Source organism: Talpa occidentalis, unplaced genomic scaffold (assembly GCF_014898055.3).
Source record: "Talpa occidentalis isolate TD23 unplaced genomic scaffold, MPIMG_talOcc4v2.1 talOcc4.11, whole genome shotgun sequence".
Classification (NCBI taxonomy): Eukaryota; Metazoa; Chordata; class Mammalia; order Eulipotyphla; family Talpidae; genus Talpa; species Talpa occidentalis.
The window spans coordinates 48569899-48589552 of NW_023601104.1; the positions used below are offsets into that span (position 1 = coordinate 48569899).

Consider the following 19654-nt stretch of genomic DNA (forward strand, 5'->3'; position numbering starts at 1 on the left):
TGATCCCTTTTCCTCCTCCTCCCTCACAGAATGTCTCTGATTTATGGTTGCCTGCTAGTTTCGTTTTATTATTTCCCTGATCCCTTATTTCGTTCCCATACATTCCTCCTATAAGTGAAACCATTCGATATTTTTTTCTCCTTCTGGCTTTTTTTACAGAGCATGATACCTTCTAGGTCCATCCATGTTGCTTTGAATGGAATAGTTTATCTTTTTTGATTGCTGAATAGTGTTCCATTGTGTACACATGCCACATCTTCTTGATCCAGCATCTATTTTTGGGAATTTGGGTTGTTTCCATCTCTTACCTATTGTGAATAGTGCTGCAGTAAATGTAGGGGTGCAGGCATCTTTTTGAATCAATAGTTTTGTGTCCTTTGGGCAATTCCCTAGGAGTGGAATTGCCGGGTCATATGGCAGCTCCATTTTTAGTAGACTGAGGAACCTCCAGGCAGCTTTCCATAGTGGTTGGACCAGTTTGCACTCCCACCAGCACTGTAGGAGAGTTCCTTTTTCTCCATATCCTTGCCAACATTTGTTGTTACCAGTTGCAATTTGAATGCCTCTGGAGATAGGAAACTCAGTGCTTCACAGACAAAACATTGATTTTCATGTGACTTTGACTGCTAACTGCCCCCTCCTACCTTTTGACCTCTAATTTCTTTCCATTGATCCCAGAGAGTCATATAAAAGATGTTTAATCTTTCTTTTATAAATTTGAAAGCAGTTCTCATGTCCATTATTTCCTTCTTCCTGCTCTTTATCCCTTTTGTCTATTCTGGGCTGGCCTATCTCTTTTTTTGTTTTGCTATCTGTTAACCCTATTTCTTTTTTTTTTTTTTAAAGATTTATTTATTTATTTAAGCACTGGGTACAGTCAGAAGCGCGGGAGGGTGAGAGAATTCACCAGAGCCAGAGCGGGTTGCAGAGCAGGCAGAAGGACCGAAGTACACTGCTGAGGGGAGCAGCGGGCGGCAGGAGAGATCTGCGCGCCATGTGGGACCCTCCTCCGGTGGCCGGGGAGCAGCTGGGGATCGAACCAGCACTGCAGAGGCTGCGGGTAGCTTTGCAACCCAGTGCTGAATCGCTGCGCCACTGGGGAGGCCCAGTTAACCCTATTTCTTTAAGAAAAATCAGGTTTGTTAAGGTAACATGGTAACACTGATTTATAACAATGCATATGTTTTAGGGGCGTAGATCTCACTCTGCAAATGTGTGTTACCACACCTGCCTCCACAGTCCACTGGGTTCACGCCCCTCCTTTCTTCCTAGTTAACCCTCTTGATTAATTTTCTCTGTGCAGGCAGGGGCGATGTTTTCCTTATTATATGGTACCCAGGCCTGAGCATAGCTCATTTCAAAGTAAGGTAGGACTATCATCCCTATCATTTCATAGTGTATCTTTATAGTGTCCTTTTATGGTCACATTAGCTTATTTTCATTAATTTAGTAGTAACTTATTAATTGCCTTCTAGCCAGGAGACATTGTGGTAGGTGTCAGAGTGGTATGAGCATAAATAATGGGAGGATATTTACTAGCTGGACAGGTAGAGAAGGCTTCCAAGGGAAGTGGTATTCAAACTGCACCCTAAAGGAATTAAGCAAGGAGATTAGGAGGATGAGAGAGGTAGAAATGGGGGAAGGAGGACAATGTACCAGGCAGAAGAAGAACATATGCGAAGGCCTTGAGATAAGAAAAGAACTAAATGTACAGTTGTACTGAAGATTAGACTATGAAAAAGAGAAGATAGAGATGAGTAGAAGATGTAGACAGTGCTCAAACTGTGGGGTTCCTTAACTGCTCAATATATGTCTGAGTACCTGCTATGTAATAGGCACTGTTCAGGGCCCCGGGGTTATAGCAGTTAACAGAAATTATTTAAAAAAATCCCTATTCTGGTTCTCCCTGGTGGTGCAAGGGGTTAAGTACCACACTGTGAAGCAATCCACAGCCTCTGCAGCATGAGTTCAATCCCAGGCCGGCCAGGGAGAAACCCACATGGCGAAGCATATGTCTCCTGTCTCGCCTGCTGCTCCCCTCAGCAGTGTATTTCAGTCAGTCTACCTGTTCTGTTTCCCATTCTGTCTCTGGTGAATCCTCTCACCCCCGGCATCTCTGGCCTGTACCCCAGTTCTTGTATGCCTGAATAAATAAATCTTAAAAAAAAACCCTATCCTCACAGTACTTACAGTTTAGTGGGCTTTGAGAAGTTATAAAACTTTGTTGAGGAAGTTACTCCAGGGGTACGGGACACTGCCACTAAAAGGATTACAGAAGGGTATGATAGGATCAGAGTTATGCTAATTAAAATTAGGCATATAATTTTACCCACTGAGGTCAGGGGGGACACTTTTCAGAATGAAAGTAATCATTAATAACAATAATTATTCTGGAACAAAAGGACAAACTGGGCAAAGCAGGAAAGATGGATACCCTTATAAAATGTGGGAACTACGCTGAAGAGAAGCAAGACTGGAAGTAGAGATTGGTCACTGCAGAGACCCAGGTGAAAGATAGCCAGGATTGGTACCAGAATGTACAGTGAAGTAGAAGGAAGAAGATCGGTCTGAGAAGCACTTAGAGAGAAATCTGCTGTCCAAATAGTGAATAGAGTGTGGCACCAAAGCCCTATAAAGACCTGGGAATCATTAACTGTTAGACAAGGTTATTAGATCTACTATTGGTTTTCTCTTGCCCTGTTATCTTGTACACATCATGGTCAACTTAGTCAAAATTCTCAATGGAATCAATAAACATTTTGGAAACAAAGAAATAAGGGAAGATCAGCCTGACAGATTTTATATATATATATATGTGTGTGTGTGTGTGTGTGTGTGTGTGTGTGTGTGTGTGTGTGTGTGTATATATACTGAACAAATTAGTGCAGTTATTTAAGCCAAGAAATCACCCAACCTACAACACTGTGTAGGTTTCAGATGTGTAGTATCTCACCTCAACAACTGTAGATATTACATTATACCCACCACCAAATGTCCAGTCATCATTCACCACCAATAACCAGCCCCTCTACCTATTCCCTCCCTGCTAGTACCACCATTCTATTGATAGAGTCTAAAGATTTGTTTTTGTTTGTTCAATTACTTTTTTTCCCCTTTATATTACATAAATTAATGAAATCTTAGCAGTATTTGTCTTTCTCTTTTTCACTTGTTTTCACTTAGTATAATCCCTTCAACCTCCATTCATATTGTCACAAATGGCAATATTTTATTTTTTATGCACAATTAATATTCCATTGTATATACACCAAAACTTCTTCATCTATTCATCTGTTGTTGGGCACTTGGATCATGACAGTTATTTCTAAGACAGTATGCTTTGTTCACTTTGGCTACAGAATATATGATGTATGGTGTCTACAGGAAAGGGTCAGAGATTCTAAAACATCTGCAGTTCTTCAAAAGAGCAACTAGCAAAACTGAAAGGCCATGTAAAAATTAGCAGAAAAGTTTTTGGAGAAGTAGTTTGGTGCTTGATCTCTGGGGAGTAGTACCACCTTTACACAGAAGGGAAATGATTTTTTGGTCCACAGCCACCATCATTTTTTGCCTTATAATGATAATACTATTAATCTGATGGTGGTGTTCTAGGTTCTTATGAGGAATGTTTATAGAAATCATTCCTGAACATGCTAGATGGGAAAAATTCTATTTAAATGCTTAATAATCAGAAGTGAACCCAAATAATGACTAAGTTTGATTTTCTACAGACTAAGACTATTGTACTAAGTGCATGACCATTAATAGTTCTGCAGTTTCTAGAACTGTACAGTCCTGAGGTTTAGTCATAAATAACTTATTAATTGATCATGGAGGAAACTAATAGCTCTATTAGTGTCGGGGAAATGGAAGGAAGACTGAGTAATTTTCATAAAATAACTATTTTACTTCACTGTAAAATGATTGTGGGGAGGACAAAGAATCATAATCCCTTAAAGCTAAAATATATTACTCTTTAAAGGTTCTCAAAATGTAAACAAAGGAGTCAGTGGCTAAAGATCTTTGGGTTTTGTATTTTCTAGGCTTACTGGTATACAAACACTTTTGCCCTATTATCTTGTCCACATCATGTCATGAGGAATGCTTGTAAAATTTGGGCAGGTTTTAGTATTGGAGGGATCTGTGTCATTCTTTGTGTATTCTTTCCATAACTATATCCTCTTTCCTTGAATAAGAGGTAGAAGAGTGACTCCTGATGACTTTTGATGGTGCAAAACTGAGTCAACGAATCAGTTTATTTAAACTCACTTGGGGGCCTCCCCGGTGGTGCAGCAGGTTGAGTGCAGCACTATAAAGCTGTCCGCAGCCTCTGCAGTGTGGGTTCCATTCCTGACCAACCAGGGAGATACCCACATGGTATGTCAGACCTCTCCTGCCTTGCCCCCTGCTCTCCTCAGCAGTGTTTTTGGTCCGTCTGCCTGTTCTGCTCCCAGCTGTGTCTCTGGTGAATTCTCTCATCCTCCTGCCTCTGGCCTGTACCCCAGCTCTTGCATAAATAAATAAATCTTTAAAAAAAAAGATTTATTAAAAAAAATAAACTCACTTGGGTTGATATCCTTTTGAGAAGAGCTATTTGATAGTTGCAACTGTAAATAGAAGAGCAGAAATGGAAGATTACTACTTCTACATTATACTGCAGCAAGAAAATTTCAGAAACATGAAAATTAATTCCTAAAAATAATTGTTTTCTATGGCCTAAAAGTTGTCATAAGCAAGACATATGAGCCATAATCTCAACCTCTCTTTCTCTTGACACCTCTCTTTCTTTTTCCCTCCCTCCCTTCCTTTCAACACATGTTTACTAATTACTTAACTAGTTTTTGTTCCATGTCCTGGGAATAGAGAGCCTCTCTTCAAGTCCCTCAGTAGAGGATGTGAACAACTATATTGCCTTAAGTAATGGTGGTTCTGAGCAGACTACCTAAAAGGCTGGGAGTCAGGAAAGGCTTATTAGGTAAATCAAAGTTGTAATCATTTTGTAATGGTGTTTATTAACTTAATATTTTTCTTTTCTTTTGATAGATTCTTTGATTATAGATGAGTTCCAAGTCACTGCTGAAGATTTTTGTAAATAAATACACTATTAGGTGGAGAAGGGGATGCTTTAGTTCAGTGACCCCTGGGCCAGTCAAAATTTAGTGGATCAGATGTAGTGTTTGTAATGAATAAGAAGTACTAGTTATTCAAGTTAAATGTCAGTCCAAAGAACCGGTAAAGAGTCACATTTTTTCAGTAGAGTAAAACTGCTTTATAATATATGAAGTTGCTAAAAATTACATTTTTGATTTTTGGACACTTAAAATAGAGAGACTGCAACATTTGGGTTTTTGGAATCAAGTATTGAATTATTAATTGGCAGTTTTTAAAAACACAGTAGAAGGAGGGGTTAGGAACTTCCAAAGCAAGATATTTTGGAAGTTTTGGAGACTTTTTCTTATGAGAATACTGAAAATGATTAGAAGGCTGTGAAATGCCAATATTTAAGGAACAAAAGAAAATGCTCAGGTAAGCAGAAGAATAGTCAGAAGGTTAGAAAGGAAACCAAACCATAGATAGATAGATAGATAGATAGATAGATAGATAGATAGATAGATAGATAGATAGATAGATAGATAGATATTTACTAGGTGCTTACTGTGTTCCTGGTATTATGTGGAATTCATGAGTCCTCATCACAACCCTATTTATAGAAGAGGAAATAAGGGATCTCAGGGATAGAAAAGTCAAGTAGTTTGCTGAAGGTTTGCAGTTATTAAGTGGCAGATCCAGTGTTTGAACTGAAGTTATCAGATTTGCCTTAGCACGTGGAGGAAGAAAGTGAGCTTTCAGGTGAGAATAGTTGGTGGGTCAGATTCCTCCATGATCTAACCTTTACCTGCTTTTTCAGTGTGTCTTCTAATTACTCTTCACTTAGTGGAGACCGGCCAATTTGAAATGCTCCATGTCTTATACATATACTCCAACTTTTCTAGAACTTCCTTAAGTATTTTGTGAGTTTTAAGTTGCTCTGTCAAAAAGAGTGTCCTGTAGTTTAGTAAGTTTGAGAAATGTTGCCAACTATTTCTTCTTCAAAATCTGCAAGTTATATTAGCCCATCAAAGATGTTGTCTATCAAGTACCTATCAAGCTTATGTGAACTAATTTGACGTTGGGGCCCATTCTACTTTTCCTCATGAAAAATTTATAAACTTTACTGAGAACTAGAGTCCTGAAAAGCTCCAAGTGAAACATGACCTTACTATTCCCTAGGTGGTTTTAGGTGAGATACACATAGTTTTTTATTTGCCTCCCATTCTTGATGGTCATGGAACACATCCTTGGTGATGCCATCAACCGTGTCCTGCACCCTCTGGTAGCCCCAGGAAGACGGAGTCCATGTCTATTTCATTTTGGAGTCTTATATAGTACCTAGACAGTGTTTCTCATGTAGTAATTGTTTCATCAGAGTTACTTTGTGGATAAATAAAGTGTACAAAACACAGAAGAAATAAATACTTTTTCTTTTAAATAAAAGGGGTTTTTTTTTGTTTAAAAAACTTATCTGCAATTTAGACTCAAATCAGTTTATTTGAGATTAAGGGGAATGTATGTTTTTGGTGTATATTTTATTTGAACTGTTTACTTTTAGATTCAGTTGAGGAGTAAACTGAGGAAGGTAACATTTGTTCATCTTTGTCCTAACTGCACCTGGTATATACCATAATGTCTTGGAAATATCACTTTTCTTGAGTAGTTTTTCACTTTATTTTATGATTTAAAATCAGACTTGGATTTCTTATCTAAATCAGAGCATTCCTGTACCCTTTATATCATTCTTACTGGTTTGATGCAATTATTTCTCTTGCTTATCTGACATACTGTTGGCAGTAATGTCACTGGCTTCATCATTTCATATGCGAGTCCTTATACGGAATTTAATCAAACATGATGTTGTGTCTGATCTTTCTCTTCTTTGAGTTGTATAACATACTATGCCCTCCTCTGTTTTCCCCACGGGGATGGAGGAGGGCTGTCTTTGATGCTCTCCCACACTCTTTTCTGCATCATGTGGCTCACTACTCCCACACATGGTTAAGTCATACAGAAGTATGTTTATGAGTGAGAGAGACAGACAGACAGAGAGAGAAAGGGGGTGGGGAAAGAGAGAGAGAGAGAGAGAGAGAGAGAGAGAATAAGAAGGGGAGGAAGAGGAAAAGGAGGAGGAGGAGGAGGAAGCGCAGGAAGAGGAGTGGGAGGGAGGGAGGAAGGAAGGAAGGAAGGAAGAAAGGAAAGAAGGAAGGAAGGAAAGAAGAAGTCTACAAGTTGGGGTGAGTTATGCTGAGAGAGACAGACCAATCAGGAGTACAGGTGGTCACAGGAGCATGAAGATCCCTAGAAAGGCCTGAACATTTGAACAAACTGACTGCTTCTCTCCTACACATCATCCCCTGTCTGCATTCAAGTCGTATTTATTTGTTAGCTGGATGTCCTACTTCTGGAGCAGAATGCCAGAATGCTCATTAGTTCAGAGGGCTCCATAGAAGTTTTATTAGCTCACAATACTTGTTTTTGAGCCCTGATTAATCATAATTATTGTTTTAGAATGAGTGGGATTTTTTTTTCTTATGGAGAAAGCAAATCCTACTTGGGGTATATTTTTTAATTTTCAGAGTTTCTTCAGTATCATGAAGAGTAAGTTATTTGACTTTACATATGTTAATGTGGTGGGAAATTGATAATCTAGATTCAGAGGCATCAGGCATAGTGATCACTTATACCAAAAGTTCTAAGTTTATTATATTAAGTAATTTGCAATCTGGGAGAGGAAGAGAGTTCGAAGAATTAGATCTGACTATGTATAACAAGAATCTGGCTATGCTATATTCTTGACTATGCTATCAAGAATAATTACCATCATTTTCCATGGTGATATGATATGCAATTACAATGATAATATTTTGCACAGTGTGGCAAAATTATATAGTTATGGCTGCCCTACTATGTAGGGAACAAACTAACATTTAGCATCAATGTAATAATACAAAAATATTTAGAGCAAGTATTAGATTTTTTTTTAATGAACAAATGGGAAGTGTTGCAGAAGGAAGGGAATGCTGATGGTATTCATTAAGCATGAAATAATAATAGAAAAAAAATTCCCATCTCCATCCCCTCTCCTGTGAAATATCTTCTGTGTTTTCAGTGCTCCCTTTGAAGTCAATATATGATCTTTGCTTTAATCCATTTTTAAAGCTTCCTTTGAAGTCAGTGGGGGCTCGTGCCTGGAAGAGAGGAAAGTGACTGAGGACTGTGTGCCTACTGGGAAAGAGGGACCAACTTAATCATCACCAGGAAATTATATTTGTTGGTTGTGCTCATGTGATGCTCCATTGGAATCTGCACTGAAGTGACTTTTAAATTGTTCTCATTCACCCCCAGTATTATTCTAAAACTAGTGAGGTGACCAAAAACACTTCTTTTCAGGACATGTTTCATTTCAAATGATTGGAGAAAAATGAATATTTATAAATGGAAATACTTATTTTATCTAGACACTCTCACAAACACCATTTCACCTAAGTGAAATTTCCAGATAATTGAACTTAATAATTACCTAATAGAGTAATTTCTTTAAGGACAATTGAAAATTACAGGATTATTTTCTTCTTTATGAAATTACTTCAGGCTACTTAGCTTTGAAAAAAAGTACCCAACTCATTAAATATTTGGAACAAGGTGGGAAATAAATTATTTCTCATTCTTTCTGCTTCTTTCTTGCTGCTGCCAGTTGTCCTCTGTGTTACAGATCATGTGTTCTCTGTTTCTGTCCTGCTCTTATTTTACACAGAGTTGCCTGGAGAACAATTGGGAGACCTGAGTTAGTTTCATATTTTTCTTATAAGGTAAAGTATAAAGACTATTCCTTCTCTCTTTTCACTTTGTCTCTCCAACTTGTCTGTTCCTCACTTCCTGTCACTCCTTCTTCTTGAGCCTCCTACTTCTTTTTCTTTCCTCTCTGCTCCACTTCCACAATGTCAACCTTTTCCTATGAGCAGAGATGCCTCTGCCTTCAAACTTACCACTTCATAACTGAGATCAGCAACTTCTGCCAAGATCTTCATTTTCAATTTCTGTGAGAGGTATCACCTTCCATCTATCCTCCACCTAACCTGAAAATCTGTGAATTTTCTTGACATCTCCTCCCACTTCTAATCATTTAACCCTGTCCTGTCCACCTTACAAATCCATGATCTTGCCCATCTTTTCCCTCTTCCCCATTACTGTCATATCTAGTCCCTTGTCACATCTTGTGGATGACCCCCTCTTTGTTTACTTTCTTGTACAAACTTGTATCTACACTGTTAAAAGTTTTATTTCTAAGATTTGAACCTGATCGATCATATCATTCTCAGATTTAAGGACACCCCTCTTGTGTCAGCTGGGCATCTAAAGCATTTTATCATCTGACCTGATTCTGTATTACATCCTGCCCAGAAAATTCTGCATGTTTCACTTCATAAATGCCTGTGTATCTTTCAAGACTAGATGGAGAGACTTTTCTATGAGGTCTTTCCCTGTGTCTTCAAATAGCTGAGGCCCAGAGTGTTAAATAACATGCCAAAGGTAAATTAAAACTCTACTGTGTTGGAGATGAGCAGGTCCCTGTGTCTCCTCACTGGATTTTCTACTCTGTTCTTTCTTCACACTTAGCGCTTGATCAGGTGACTTGTGAGATCCGTTTTAATGTGTTTCTGTCCTTTGTGTACCAGAATAAAAGCACCTGGAGAGTGCAGTTTATTGATTTTAATAAATGTTTGGTGAATGAATGAAGATTTTGAGAGGTATTTCTCACTTATGTTTGGGCTTGTAGTTGTGTTTTATCTTGTGGAAGATTTTGGTTCACAAATTAAAATAATAAAAAAATTCTTCCTTAAAGAGGAATATAGTTAAAAAGGTACACAATTTTTCTCTTTTATAAGGAGAAACAATGTCTAGCTGAAGGACAGAAAGTTCTGGTTGTTAATGATGTCCTTAAACCCTTGCACCACCTCCAGAATCATCTGCTGTTAGACTCCTTGTTACATGAGAAGATTAACCCCCTATCATTGAAATCATTTTTAGTTGGGTACAGAAAGCGGCCATCTGCTTCAGAGCTTTCACTTTCTGAGAAGATTTCAAGTGAGAGTTTCTTACAAAGGAGGATTTTCCTTAGCATTTTTTTTTATCAGGGTCTAACAATTAAACACACAAATTCCCAGTCTTATTTTAAAAGATGATAATATAGTGGGAGAAATACACATCCAAAGTAGCTAAGGAGAAACCTTTTTATTTAAAAAAAAAACACCATATTTAGAAAATATCCAAAAACAACCTCTTATTTATGAAGAGAAAGTTGTTTATAGTTTCAGTGATGTTTCTGGGTAGTGGTAGAGATAGAAAATTATCTGTTTAGCTAATTTAAAAATTGAATTAGAAATATCTTACTTTATCCAATACATTTATAAAACTAAAGTATGATTTAGTTCCATTGTTTGGGCAATTAAATAAGAGAGAGAAAAGGAGACAGATCTGGAGGCAGAGCAGTAGGGGAACTAGGAGGCTGAGCAAAACTTGAGTTAGAGGGAAGGCTGGGAGTGCATAGCAAGCCCAAGAGAAGTTCCCCCCATAACTCCTTAACCTTTTTTCTGGGCCTCTGCTTCATTGTCCCTCCCTCCTTTGTAACTTACCTCATCTGGCCCAAAACAGGCTCCATGGCATGTCTACCCAAGGTGCTTCAGGGTCTTCTGACCCTCACCTGCCCAGAGACAGAGTCCCACTGTCTGGGGGATCTCTCCTCCCTCTTTTACCTTAGAGGAATGAAATTTCTACCTACTCATCTCCAACACAGTAGAGTTTTAACTTACCTTTGGCATGTTATTTAACACTCTGGGCCTCAGTATCCTATCTGTGAAAATAAAATTAATAATACATATCTCCCAAGACTGTGAGTCATTCTGCAGGTCTTAAACAAACATTCATTTTTCTTCCCTCCCTTGTTTTTTGTGACTGTTTCCATTTTCTTCTGCTTTGCTGATACCAATACCTTCAGTCCCTTCACCAACTAAACCATTGGTTGGGAAATTACCCCTGGAATTCTACCTGGAGTCTACCCTGATATCTGAGACTTGGGTTTCGGAGGGAGGCTCTGAGGTGAGGACATCTTTGTACCTACTTTAGAGTCAAATATCCCAGTTTCAGATCCTGGTCCTACCACATACTTTATGAGCTTTGGGCAAGTTATGTGCCCTCTTGGTAACATAGTTTTCTCATCAGTAATTTGGAGATAATAATTAGTTCTACTTAATAAGTTGTAATAAAGATTAAATGAGCTGTTTCATGAAAAGTATTTAGTGTAATGCTCAGCACACTGTAAATGCTCATAAATATTACAGATGTCTCAATTTAGGAAATTTGCTGTCTTATGACCAATGGCATTATGCCCTCAGCTTCATCATCTCATCTCATCTCAGAAGGAAAGCTTAGTAGGATTCAGTGACACGTGCTGTGACACTGACAGAGAGGCATGTCCAGAGTAGACCTAGATAGATGTTTGTTGAGATTCACTGCCTGTGGTGTGGGGGAGTGAGGAAGCGTGCATTGCTTTTGCTTTGTATGGGAGGGCAACTGTGCCAACGGGGAAAAAAAGCAAACAGTGAAATGGGAAAGATGCGACATCTTAGACATGGCTGCCTCGGATAGGAGAGAGGAGGTGCCAGCTGTACAGGGAAGAGGGGGCCAACAAAGAGTGCTGCTGCCATCACCTGAACACTTTTGGTATTTCCACTGGCCTCACCCTCGCACCAGAGCCCTAACCCCTGCTTAAAAACTGCTAGAACTACTAGCTGTAGAAAGATGAAGATGAAACTACTTTCAAGGATCAGCAAAATAAGTAGGTGTGCAAAAAATTTGCCTTAAAGCAACTTTAAAAGAATGTTATTTAACTGTTGTCAAAAATAATATTATACCACATTCTGACCACAGAAATAGATCAATGCTTTTTAATAGGAAACAAGACAGGCCTGTGTGTGTGTGTGCACGGGCGCACGTATACACATAAATTTACAGTGTCCTTGTTTCATCCTGTCTGAAAAGGCAGATGAATATTATCTCAAGGACTTGTATTATTTTCTACAGTGAGTATAGTTTCTAAAACCTGTAATTTATCACTTATGCTGAGATTGAGACAGAATATTTGAATTTGGTCATTCCCAGAAAGTCAATTTTGCTTGCCTGTGACAGGTATATTAGAGTTAATGATTTTGTAACAAAATCTATGCAAATTCAGCTGGGCACTTGGAGAGAAATTTAGTTATTGTGAGTCTTTTTACATGTCTATTCACTCCTGATTGAGAGCTCCACACACTTTTGCTTTCCTCAGTGGATCTCATCTCCCTTTCTCTGGCTGTCTAGAGTGGGACATTCCCTGAGCTGAAGGTGATTCTGGTGTAGATCAGTTGAATACAAGTTAACCTTTTCATCCTTTTCTTATTAACCCAAGAAAGAGTTTCCTGTTTCAACACTGGCGGAAAGTCATGTTTTTAAGGGGTCATGTATTACTCTTTTGTGTGGTGCTTTTTTAATGTATCTTCTAGAATGTTTTTCAAAATGAACATCATTTGTCATATCTGCTGCCTTGAGAATTTAAGCCTTAGTGAAATGCAGCTCCTCACTTCATCATTAGTTAACTCTCATTTAGAGGAATTTGGTTGTTGTCTTTCCTTCTTGCTAGGGTATTAGAAGGAAGACTTCCCACCTAGACTAAGTTAGTTCTAATAATAAGGTTATAGGATCTGTGATTTATATTGCCCTAACCTGAAGAGTAGTCAGGGTATTTTTAATACCACTAGACAAATGTTCATGGGGGAGCAGGGCATAAAACTCCGGGAAATTTTGAGGTTGTCACCTCAATTTTTGTTACTACTGTCTAGTGATATGGGAAGGAGAGAAGCAAGGGATAGCTGATAATGACAACCTAGAAGTCATAGAATCATAAAATTTTGGCAATGGAGGGGACCTAAATCTTGCTTCTTGAATTTTAGAGGGGTGAAATTATTTGTTTAATGTGAAAACATGTGGTAGAGCAAGGACCAGAACCTCAGTTTCCTGGCCCCAGGCTGGTGCTCCTTTTGCTGTTATATTTTCTCTGATGAACTGGTTTAATAGGAACTGGTTCAACCTGTTTTGTGGTATAGCCCCACCCTAAAATGATCTCCCTGAAAAGGGAAGAACAAAGTCCACACTATTTTTTGCTTGTTTTGGTTTTGGGGAGAATGATTGTCACTAACATAGTGCCAAGTGTACATAAACTCTGAAAATGCTTTATGCTCCTATGTGCAGGGCTGGGGAGGGATTAGAATGGGGTGAGGTATTTAGGATAGGTGAAGGGGTATGGATGATGTTAACAATGAAAGTCATAATTGCAAAAATTGATTCCACTTATGGTAATGGATGCTTATGGAATTAATGCGGTTTTTATGGATATTCTATGCTTTGATTTATTTGGCGTTAGAAGATCTGCAAGGAGCAAATTTAAAATGAGAGATGGTTCTGAATTACTTTGGTACTTTGCCTGTAATGATGCTGTCACAAGTTTTGCTTTGAATTTACTCACAATAAAAAAGCCCCTAGTTTCATGATACCCTGGAAAGAAGGAACTGAAATAGCACATTTTCTGAGGAATAAAAGCTGCAGTCATTATACAGATCAAAGACATTTATTTACACATTTTTTCTGATTCAAGCTTTGAAGGGGGATGGGAGTGTTCAGGTCACATGATCATAGAAGAGTGGAATTCTTTATCTTTTCATAGCATTGGTTTGAGTGGAAATTGTTTTACTGAGATAATTATTATTATTATTATTATTTGTTGCTTGCACTAGTGGTCACTAGAAAGAAATAAATTTTATACAGGTGCCAGTGTATAAGGGATTTCTCTGTGCTCTGGGTATAGGAACTACAATTTCCCCCTGGGATCATGTCTCCATAGATATCTCTCCTCAATGACAGACCACCAGGTTCTTTATTGGGAACTTTGTTAAAGCAGTTAAGGGATTAATATATGAAGAACCTCAGGTTATTAATTGTTAATTTAAAGAAAAGTATCGGTGTTTCCCATCTTGCAAGATGGCAGGTGAAAAACCTGAGAAGGTAGCTATTAAAGAGAAAAAACCGAAGCCAAGAAAGTTGATGTTGGTGGCAAGATTAAGAAGGCCAAGGACAGAACTCCTAAGAAGAGGAAGCCCCACTGAAGGCGAAACCCTGTTCTAGTGAAAGGAATTGGCAGATATTCCCCATTGCTATGCATTTCAGAAAGGCCATGTACAAGAGGAAGTATCCAGCAGCTAAATCCAGGATTGAAAAGACAAAGGAGAAGTTTCTTGCTACTGTCACAAAACCAGTTGGCGGTGACAAGAATGGCAGTACCCAAGTGGTTAAACTTTGCAAAATGCCTATATATTATCCTTCTGAAGATGTACCCTGAAAGCTGATGAGCCACAGCAAAAACCCCTTAGGTCAGCATGTGAGAAATCTGCGAGCTGGCATCACTCCTGGAACCATTCTGATCATCCTAACAGGGTGGCACAGAGGCAAGAGGGTAATTTCTTGAAGCAGCTGGGAAGAGGCTTGCTTCTACTTGTGACTGGACCTCTGTCCCTCAATCCAGTTCCCCTGCATAGGTTACACCAGAAATTTGTCATCACCACCTCTACCAAAACTGATATCATCAGTGGAAAATCTCAAAACATCTCACTGATACTTCAGGAAGAAGAAACTGTGTAAATCCCAACATCAAGAAGATGAGATCTTCAACACAAAGAAGAAATACGAGATTACAGAGCAGTGCAAAGTTGGTCAGAAGGCTGTGGATGCACGTAGTCTGCTAAAAATCAAAGCCATTCCTTAGCTCCAGGGCTACCTCCACTCTGTGTTTGTTCTCACAAGTGGAATTTACCCTTACAAATTGGTGTTCTAAATTTCCTATAAAGAATCTAATTAAATGATGATTATTTTAAAAAACAAAAAAAGAAAACTATAAATAACTTCAGTTTAATTTTCTTATTTGATCTCCAGTATCTCCTGACTAGGAAGTTACAAACTCCCTGACTAAAATATATGTGTTCTCGTCTTATTCAGGTCTTTTTCACTAATGTCCTGATGTTGAATCTATAGCTTTCTTTTCTTGCTTTGGAGAATTTATTTCCCTCCACCCAGACTTTTATTACCAACCAGGAAAAACTTGCAGTGTCTTTACCAGCAAGAAGTAACTGGAAATTTCTACGATTTCTGTTCCCACATGTTTCTGTACGAATGTGTGGAAACCTACTATATTAAGAGGTTTGCTTTTTTTCAAAGCATATTCTTTTGAACTAGCTCATCCCTGATGTTTGGGCAGTTGAGAGGGCAGCTGTGGCCCATCTGAACTCTGGCAGGGAAGACAATAAGTTCTCAATAGACTCTGACCTAAAATTTCCTGGTCTACACAGAAGTCACTGGCTCTCTGTATGATACCCCAGGGCTACCACACCAAGTGTCAACATAAAGCTGATGGAGTCACCTAGTGGAGATGGAGATTACTCTTAATCTATTTCTGGGTGAGCTAATCAGCATAAATTAATATTCATTGCATGAACCTCATTATTAATTTTATTGCTGTGAATCTTTACCTCATTATTATTATTAATTTTATTGCTGTGAATCTTGTACCCCCAAAGGGCTCAATTACTTTATTAGTTTTTGGATTGTTGACTGTGATGCTCTACTCATGTTTGTGCAATGGGAGAGTAGAGGTGGAGCAGAGAGGGTAGGTAGGAAGGAGAAGCATGGGGATGAGGGCAGAATGAGAGGGGTTGCTTGGAGAGATTGAGAGAGAGAATATCATTTGAAGAAAGACAAAAGACATAAAATAAGGCTTCACTTTCTCCTGGATTATAGTAATCTGTTATTACTAAACAGTATCCCTGAAAAGGAAGATGATAATTTCAGTTGCATTCAAAAATATGTATTTATTTATTATCTAAGGAGAGCATTTAAAATTTCTTTGTGGTATCCATGTCTTCCTACTTTGATCTAGAAACCATCTTTTTTTGTTTTTCTTTTTTTCCTTCTTGGGGTATAATTGACATATAATATCATGTTAGTTTCTGGTATGCTACATAATATTCAATATTTCTATATATTAAAAAATAATCATCATAATAAGTCTAATAAATATCTGTCACCATACAAAGTTACAAATTTATTTTCTTGTGATGAGAACTTTTAAGATCTACTTTCTTAGCAACTTTTAAATATGCAATACAGTATTATTGACTATAGTTATAAAAATGTACATTAAACCACATGACTTATTATTTTATAACTGAAAGTTTGGACTTTTTGATACTTTTCACCCATTTTGTCCCCCATTCCTACTCCACACTGTTCTCTGTATCTACGGTCTTGGGTTTTTTTAAAGATTTATTTATTCATTCATACAAGAACTGGGGTATAGGCCAGAGGTGTGGGTGGTGAGAAGATTCACCAGAGACAGAGTAGGAAAGAGAGCAGGCAGATCTACTGAACACTGCTGAGGGAGCAACAGGCAAGTCAGGAGAGGTCTGCTGTGCCATGTGGATCACCTCCCTGGCCATAGATCAAACTCATGCTGCAGTGGCTGCGGATAGCTTCATAGTGCTGTGACTTAACCCCTTACGCCACCAGGGAGGCCCCATATCCTGTGGACTTTGTATTGTACCTTGGACATATGTGCATATATCACATATACCTGAAAACCAAAAATATTTGGGAGACTCGAGGAAAAAAAAGTTTGGTTCCTGGAAGAGAAATCTTATGAGAAGAAATACTGTCTTCTTCAGTGAATAGACCTTTTAGCCTGACTTCTATTTTATGGTGACCAAAGGCGATAAATGTAGATGACTAATATTCTTCATATCTTGACACATCTGGCAAAGAGAAGAGAGAGAAAGAGCTGGAGAATACAGACATCTTTTTTTTTTTTTTTAAGAGGCATGTTTTATTTATTTGTTTGTTTGTTTGTTTATACATGCACTGGGTACAGTCAGAAGCGCGGGAGGGTGAGAGAATTCACCAGAGCCAGAGCGAGGAGCAGAGCAGGCAGAAGGACTGAAGTACACTGCTGAGGGGAGCAGCGGGCGGCAGGAGAGGTCTGCGCGCCATGTGGGACCCTCCTCTGGTGGCCGGGGAGCAGCCGGGGATCAAACCAGCGCCGCAGAGGCCGCGGGTAGCTTTGTAACCCAGCGCTCAACCGTTGCGCCACCAGGGAGGCCCGAATACAGACATCTTAATGAAGAGAGCAGAGAAGGAACTGCAGAGAAAGGAAATGTTGGAGTTGCCTGAGATTTGTCATAGTGATTTTCCAGTCTTATATAGTGTTGGTCATTTGCCTGCCAGGAATATGCAGATAAACAATTTTTAGGGCAAGTGTTTTATATGACAGTATTCCCACATGGAGGCTTTAACAGTGTTGTTATTGATTGACCCCCTATAAAAATAAGATTTACAAGGTAAAATTCACCCTTGGCTTGGATCTGAGAATAACCCAAATAAATATTTAGATAATTACCTTCCTGGCATTTGTCTTTGCCATTTATGTGCATACACATTTATTTTAATTCAAATGTGATAACATTATGCATCTTGCCTTGTTGTATGCTTTAAGTTTTAAATAACTTTTATTGAATACAAGAATTGAAAAGGCAGGTGACAACTAAATTCTTCTTCCAACATAAGGTTTACCTTTATTTTTCTAAATCAACCTTATTGAAGTATAATTTATATTAATAAAGTGCACTAATTTAAAGTATGCAGTTCAATGAGTTTTAAAAAAATATAAATCTCTTGTCATTCAACAAGAAAGCAAATAACCCAATTAAAATGGGTAGGATATTTGAAAAGACTTTTCAAAAGAAGACCTTTCTCCATTTGGTTCCATAAGATTTTGCTTCGTGTATTTTCAGACTATGTGAGGAGTTTAAAACTGTAGGATTGCTACGTCCTCTTGATGGATTGACTCCTTTACCATTATTGGCATTATTCCTTGGCATTATTGCTTGCTCTGAAGTCCACTTTGCTTAATATTAAAAGATTCTCTAGATTTTCTATTTAAATTTTAACATATCTGTGTCTCTATATTTGAAGTGAGTTTCTTCAAAAGAGAATATAAACAAATGGTACTACAGCAAACAGAAAAGCTCTACACAGTGAAACAAACTATCATTAAAACAAAAAGACACCCTAGTGAATGGGAAATAGTGTTTGCACATCATACATTTGACAAAGGCATGGAGGACTGAGTAAAAAGAAAATGAAGTTAGAAAAAATGGCAAGCTTTGTGAGGTAAAGCATTATTGTACTGACTTGACCATGATGTACAGGTCATTCAACAGGCAGGTGTTTGTAGAAATTACTCCAGAAAATTTGCAAGAAAGATCTGCCCCTTTTGGCATCCCATAGAATATGAATGTAGAAGAGCAACCCAGTGCCAATTGTATACTAACCAAGAGAAAGATAAAAGAGATGAGAATAAGGGAATAAGGAAAGGCATACAAGTTTTGTGTACCAATGTATTAAGCAGGAAAGAATGATGAAAATGCAGGACAAAGTGGCATTAAAAAAGTTGGAAGGGCATAGTAGGTCCGGAACCCACTATGGAACAAGAACATTAATTTTGGATCTAAATCCATGTTTCATGAGGTAGCAGTTGGGTGCACTTTCCACATGTAGGAAAATTGTGAAATATCATTTGATAGGGTCCTTTTGAAAAATAAATGCATTAACTTAATGAAATTGCTAGGTGCTCAATGTATATTGTTTCTCTTTATTCCAATTCTGTAATCTTATTTTAATTTCACATAAACCTATTATGACAGTTATTTCTCAACATTTTTTTCCCTTGAGAGATTGGAACAGGGAGGGAAAGACTCAGTATTGTTCCCTAACTTCATTGAGAAATGAATGACCCAGTAAATTTGAATTCCCCATAGCTTCTATTCTCAGCATGGCTGAAGGGGAAATGTCCTAATTTTACCATTTCATAGACAAAGTGACCAATATGTCTCTTCTTAAAAAGTAGGTCATTCATTCTCAGATTACTTTCTTTATCTCCAATCCTATAATTTCTGACAGTGTTTTTTTTGCCTTATACTAAAAAGGTAATTTAAGTAGTTTATTAATTTTTCTCTGTTGTAAGACTTTGAGTAACATAACAAATTCAAAGCTACATTTGGTGTTTTACTGCACTTGGAAAGTGCAACTTTACGTTCATCATCAGTGAAGATAGTTTTCTTTGATAGTCAAACATAAGCTTTCATGTTGTCAAAGACAACTAACTGTACAAGTAGCCATTTCTATGGAGTCTTAATGCATAAAATCTCTTTTTATGTATCCTTGATTTATACTTGTGTTATAGTTTATTTCTCATTTTCAATAATTAGCTATTTTCTTTTCTCCATCGACCTTTTAGTACTGTTCAGTAGTTTTATACTCATTTGGTTATTTCTTGTGTTTTCCATTTCTGCTTTGAAAATGAAGGACTTTTATATAGGAAAGTGGGATCAGGGAGGATATCTAGAGACTGTAGTCTCAACAGGGGAAG

General features: G+C 38.0%; 1 protein-coding gene and 1 pseudogene across 3 annotated transcripts in view; both read left to right on the forward strand.

Annotated features, from left to right (window-relative positions):
- The window catches only part of AKAP6 (A-kinase anchoring protein 6), a 529429-nt gene that overhangs the window by 128849 nt on the left and 380926 nt on the right, over positions 1 to 19654 (forward strand). The window lies entirely within an intron of this gene.
- LOC119238998 (60S ribosomal protein L6-like) lies at positions 14164 to 15013 on the forward strand (annotated as a pseudogene).